Here is a 6,758-nt window from a genome sequence, read left to right on the forward strand (position 1 = left end):
TCATATTGATGAAAATTGTATCAACATTTTATCAGTGTCCTTAGGGTAATGTTCTGAAATTGCTGATAAAAAAATCCTTCTTTTTAAATATTTTTCACAGCATTAAATAAATAGTTTCAAAAGAATTTAAAGGCTCTCTGTCTTCAATTAAGAGGCCCAACCTTTGAGGAATGCTTTTGAACTGGTTGCTGTTATCTTAGAACTTCATTCCATATATTAACACTTGCCTCTGTGTTCCACAATTAACATTAGACTTTGCTCCATATAGATCCTCTCCTCTTAGGAATATTTTATTTACATTTTATAAATTTTATTTAATTTCTTTTCTTTATCTTTTGTCTCACTGCAACTAAGAGATTTTGTTCTCTTAATTCAAGGTGGAAACACTGATATATATGTTAACTTTTCTTTCCCTTCCTCTAGAAATAATTCATATTAACACATCACAGGAAAACTTTATCTGCTAGTTACCATGTGGAAAAGAAAACTTGTGACTTGTGATAGGTACTCTTCATTTCTTCAAATGGTATAAAATTAATTTATTAATTTTTTAACTCATTTATTTTTAAATTAACTCATTTATTAAAATGAGTTAGGCTTATTAATGTTTTGAAGATTTCCTCAGAAATATTGACCTAAAAGGTTGTGGGTTACAAAATTTAGAACTTGTTGGTTGTTAGAAGGCAATGATATCATTTTACTAAAACTTTTCCTGTATAGATGATCTCAAGGAAGTTGTCAATGGCTAAGGTGACATAGGTGTGTCGCAAGTTACCATTTAAACCTTTAAAAAGGAGATTCTGCTTTATTATACTCTTCCCTTACATTTTGATCAAAATTCTTTAGCAATGCCCAATATCATCCTTCTAAACTCTTTATTTAAAGCTTCTTATCAGTTTCCTGAACAAGGAGGCGTTGGGGGTAGGGGTGTGTGTGCATGCGTTCATGTGTGTTTGATTCTGCTGATAGGTACTAATATGTTATCATTCTCACTATAAACTTACAGCAATGGATTTCAAACTGCGTATCTATACTATTAAAATTATGTAGGATTCCATCAGGCTTAAACAATCTACCCGACTAAAACACTAGTAAACTATAGGTCTTAATCTAATTAACCTCATTTTTTTCTGGTACATAATAAAAGTTTGTTTTATTATCATTCAGAAAACTCAAAAGGATGACATGAATAATATATTTATATACATTTATCTATTAACTAGTTATCTTGATGAGGTATGTAAGGAACTCAAAAGAGTAAATATTAAATAAGTTGAAACTCTCTAATTCTAAATATTATATTTAATTGCAAAGATCAAAGAAAATTATAAACATATGCTCAGTATTTATGCTTAGTCAAAATGTCTTTATCTTCTGTTATTTTTGTCACTGAGTAGACAATTTTCAGATGATATGGCAACACACTAGATTTTTTTCCTCCTCCATTCCCTGAATGGAAAATTTTTCAGGAAAATATAAATTTCTTTCCTAGACAAATCTTGGCTTAAGACAAGTTTAACAAACTTAACATCTGAAAAATATGGTATAAACTTCAATTTTGTTAATTCAGCTATTCTGTAAAAGTATGAATTTCATTAATATTAGGATAATTTTTGTTTTTTTCCCTCACTTCTTTAAAAAAGTTTTAGTTAACTTTTTTTCAAATTTTTATTTAAATTGTAGTTAGTTAACATATAGTGCAATGTTGATTTCAGGAGAATTTAGTGATTCATTATTTACATACAACACCCATTGCTCATCATAACAACTGTCCTCTTTAATACCCATCACCCATCTAGCCCATCTCCCACTCACCCCCCTCCATCAACACTGAGTTTGTTATCCATCATTAAGAGTCTCTTGGGATGCCTGGGTGGCTCAGAGTTTGAGTGCCTGCCCTCAGTTCAAGGAGTGATCCCGGAGTCCTGGGATCGAGTCCCGCATCAGGCTTCCTGCTTGGAGCCTGCTTCTCCCTCTACCTATGTCTCTGCCTCTCTCTCTCGTTCTCTTTCTGTCTCAATAAATAAAATCTTTTTTAAAAATTCTCTTATTGTCTGTTTCCTTCTCTCTTCCCACCATATATTCATCTGTTTTATTTCTTAAATTTCACATATGTGTAAAATCATATGGTATTTAATTTTCTCTGACACATTTTGCTTACCATTCTACATCCTAGCTCCATCCACATCATTACAAATGGCAAGATATCATTATTTTGGATGGCTGAGTAATACTCCATTTCCTTCCCACCTCTTTTTCTATTTATCAGTCATGGACATTTGGACTCTCCATAATTTGCTACTGTTGATAATGCTGCTATGAACATCAAGGTACATGCACCCTTTTGAAACTCTATTTTTGCACCCTTTGATAAGTACCTAGTAGTGCAATGCTGGGTCAGAGTATACTTCTATTTTTCACTTTTTGAGGAACCTCCATACTATACTCCAGAGGGGCTGCACCAGTTTTCATTCCACCAAGGGTGGGAGAGGGTTCCCCTTTCTCCACATCCTCGCCAACACCTATTGTTTCTTGTGTTGTTAATTTCAGCCATTCTGATGGGTGAGGTGATATTTCATCCTGGTTTTGATTTGCATTTCCCTGATGATGAATGATGTTGAACATCTTTTCATGTATCTCTTAGCCATTTTGATGTCTTCTTCAGAAAATTTCTCTTCATGTCTTGTGCTGGTTTCCCATCTGCATTGTTTATTGAGTGTTGAGCTTGAAAAACTCCTAATAGATTTTGGAAACTAACCTTTTACCAGACATTTCATTTGCAAATATTTTCTTTCATTCTATAGGCTGCCTTTTAGTTTTGTTGATTTTTTCCTTCACTGTGCAGAAGCTTATTTTTTAAGATTTATTTATTTATTTATGATAGACATAGAGAGAGAGAGAGGCAGAGACACAGGAGGAGGGAGAAGCAGGCTCCATGCTGGGAGCCCCATGTGGGACTCGATCCCGGGACTCCAAAATCGCACCCTGGGCCAAAGGCAGGCGCTAAACCGCTGAGCCACCCAGGGATCCCCCAGAAGCTTTTTATCTTGATGAAGTCCCAATAGTTCATTTTTGCTTTTGTTTTCCTTGCCTTATGAGACTTGTCTAGTAAGAAGTTGCTGTGGCGGAGTTCAAAGAAATTTCTGTCTGTGTTCTCCTCTAGATTTTTAGTTTCCTGTCTTTAGGTCTTTCATCCATTTTGACTTTATTTTTGTGTATGGTATAAGAAAGTGGCCCAGTTTCATTCTCTTGCATGTTGTTTTCCAGTTTTCCCAGCACCATTTGTTGAAGAGACTTTTTCCCATTGGATATTCTTTCCTTCTTTGTCAAATATTAGTTGACCATATAGTCATGGGTCCATTTCTGGGTTATCTATTCCATTCCATTGATCTATGTGCCTATTTTGTGCCAGTACCATACTGTCCTGATCACTCTAGCTTTGTAATAGAGTTTGAAGTTTAGAATTATGTTGACTCCAGTTTTGTTTTTCTTTTTCAAGGGTGTTTTGGCTATCTAGAGTCTTTTGTGGTTCCATACAAATTTTAGGATTATTCTAGCTTTGTGCAAAATGCTTGAGGTATTTTGATGGGGATTGCACTAAATGTGTAGATTGCTTTGGGACATTTTAACAATGTTTATTCTTCCAATCCATGATCATGGAATGCTTTCCCATTCTTTTGCGTCTTCAGTTTCTTTCATAAATTTTCCATAGATTTCCAGAGTATGGGTCTTTCATCTCTTTGGTTATGTTTATTCCTAGGTATCTTATGGGTTTTGGTGCAATTGTAAATAGGATCAATTCCTTGATTTTGCTTTCTGCTGCTTCATTGTGGGTGTATAGAAATGCAAAAGATTTCTGCATGTCGATTTTATATCCTGTGACTTTGCTGAATTCATGTATTAGTTCTAGCAATTTTTAGTGCAGTTTTCTGCATAGAGAATCATGTTGTCTACAAATAATGAAAGTTTTACTTTTTCCTTGATGATTTGGATGCCTTTTATTTCTTTTTCTGTCTGATTTCTGAGGCTTAGACTTCCAGTACTATGTTAAAGAGTAATGATGAGGGCAGACATCCTTGTGTTGTTTCTTGCTGTAGATGAAAGTCTCTGTTTTTCCCCATTGAGGATGATGTTACCTGTGGGTCTTTCATATATGGCCTTTCTGATGTTGAAGTGTGTTCCATCTATTGCTACTTTATTGAGTGTTTTTTATCAAGATGGATGATGTATTTTGTCAAGTGCTTTTTTTTTCTTTGCATCTATTGAGAGGATCATATGGTTCTTATCCTTTCTTTTATTAATGTGGTGTATCACATTGATTGATTTACAAATTGAATCAGCCTTGTAGCCCAGGAATAAATGGCATGTGGTCATGGTAAATAATTCCTTTAACATGCTGTTTGATTCATTTTTCCAGTATCTTGTTGAGAATCTAGTATCTTTTTGCACTCAGAGATATGGACTTGTAATTATCCTTTCTATGGTATGTTTGTCTTGTTTTAGAATCAAGGAAATGCTGGCCTCATAAGATGAGTTTGGATGGTTTTTTTCCATTTCTTTCTTTTGGAAAAGCTTGAGAAGAATAGGTATTAACTCTTCTTTGATGTCTAATATAATTCCCTGAAGAAGCTATCTGATTCTGGAATTTTGTTTGTCGGGAGATTTTTAATTACTGTTTCAATTTTTTTTTTCTAGTTATGGGTCTTTTCAAATTTTTCATGTCTTCCTGTTTTAGTTTTGGTAGTTCATGTTTCAGTTTTGGTAGTAAGATCTTTTTTTTTTTTTTTTCTTTCAGAGTCCACTTTATTGAGTGCTGTAGCATTAATACAGGTCAAGGGAGGCAGGCGATGGGCCATGGCTAAATAGACTCCCTCTCCAGGGTTTCTGCTTGAGAGGGATGAGGACTGGTTGGTTCAGGACGGTGCAAGCCACCCCTTCTCCTCCCCCAGGAGAGGCCCCCTCCCTTCCACAGAGCTACAGCAGCCTGGGCTTGCCGGCTGCACTATGCCCATCAGAGGAAAGGTTCCCACCTAAATGCCAACACAGGAGAAGAGTGAGGGAAGGAGCCTCAGGGTGAGCAGTGTGGACGCCCCAGGAGCAGAGCTGGTTCCAGAGGCCCAGGCTGGCCTGCTGAGTTGCACTGGTTGCTCGAGCCAAGGCCTCAAGGCTGCAGGAATGGTGGGTCTGCAGCCAGCTCAGCATCAAGCCCACAGAGGATGCTACAGGCAGAGGCTTTAGCATCTGGCTTTTATTGGTTGCTTGTTTTCTCAAACCCAGCATTTAAAAAAAAAGTCACCTGAGGTGGTAGTTCAGTCACCGGTAGAGGCAGGGGCAGGCCAGTGGTCACTTGGGAAGAGGGTGCCAACGTGGTTCCTTCACATGTAGTACCAAGCCAGGAGGCTGGCAACCAGGGCCACACCAGCGGCCAGAATGAACTGCAGGCTGGGCTGACTCAGCACAGCCAAGGCTGTTCGGAAGGGGCAGCTGCTGCCCTCCAGGGGATAAACCTGGAGCTCTATGCGTCTTACGTCTACTTGTCCATGTCTTATTACTTTGATCGTGATGATGTGGCTTTGAAGAACTTTGCCAAATATTTTCTCCACCAATCTCATGAGGAGAGGGAACATGCTGAGAAACTGATGAAGCTGCAGAACCATGAAGCGGTCAAATCTTCCTTCAGGATATTAAGAAACCAGACCGTGATGATTGGGAGAATGGGCTGAATGCAATGGAGTGTGCATTACACTTGGAAAAGAGCATGAATCAGTCACTACTGGAACTGCACAAACCAGCCACTGATAAAAATGACCCCCACTTGTGTGACTTCATTGAGACTCATTGCCTGAACGAGCAGGTGAAATCCATCAAAGAATTGGGTGACCATGTAACCAACCTGCGCAAGATGGGGGCTCCCTAATCTGGGATGGCAGAGTATCTCTTTGACAAGCACGCCCTGGGAAACAGTGATAGTGAGAGCTAAGCCTTAGGCTGTCTTCCCATAGCCACAAGGTGACTTCCCTGGTCACCGAGGCAGTGCATGCATGTTGGGGTTACCTTTACCTTTTCTATAAGTTGTACCGAAACATCTACTTCTTTCGTTTGTATCATTCCTTCAAATAAAGTAATTTGGTACCCCCCCCCCCCAAAAAAAGATGGATGTGTGTCAAAAAGTGGATCTTCTTGGAGCAAGCCGATGCAATCTGTTGTCTCATATGCTAGCAACATACCAGACCACTCTGCTTCATTTTTGGGAGAAAACTTCTCACACTATGGCAGCCATCCACGAGAGCTTCAAAGGTTACCAACCATATGAATTCACTACATTAAAGAGCTTACAAGACCCTATGAAAAAACTGATTGAGAAAGAAGAAAGGAAGAAGATCACCCAGCAGGAAAGTGCAGAGGCCACCATGGAGGAGCCGAGTCAGTTAATTTCATTAGAGGATGAAAACCAGCACAAGGAATCTTCTAGTTTTAAGACTGAAGATGGAAAAAGCGTTTTATCTGCCTTAGACAAAAGCTCTATACATAATGCATGCTCAGATGAACTATTAGACATGAAACCTGAGGGAGGTGCTTGCATGGGCCCAATGGCAGGGACCTCAGAACCTGAAAGTGCTGACAAAGATGACCTGCTGCTGTTGAGTACTGTTGAGTGCTGTTGAGTTTCTTTCTAGGAATTTGTCTATTTCTTCCAGATTACCCTATTTGTTGGCATATAATTTTCATAATATTCTTCTATAATAGTTTGTGTTCTG

General features: G+C 38.2%; 1 pseudogene; it reads left to right on the forward strand.

The window, feature by feature from the left end:
- The first annotated feature begins 848 nt into the window (after positions 1–848).
- Positions 849–6,140, forward strand: LOC100684688 (annotated as a pseudogene).
- Positions 6,141–6,758: the final 618 nt, after the last annotated feature.

This window comes from Canis lupus, chromosome 29 (assembly GCF_011100685.1).
Source record: "Canis lupus familiaris isolate Mischka breed German Shepherd chromosome 29, alternate assembly UU_Cfam_GSD_1.0, whole genome shotgun sequence".
Lineage (NCBI taxonomy): Eukaryota > Metazoa > Chordata > Mammalia > Carnivora > Canidae > Canis > Canis lupus.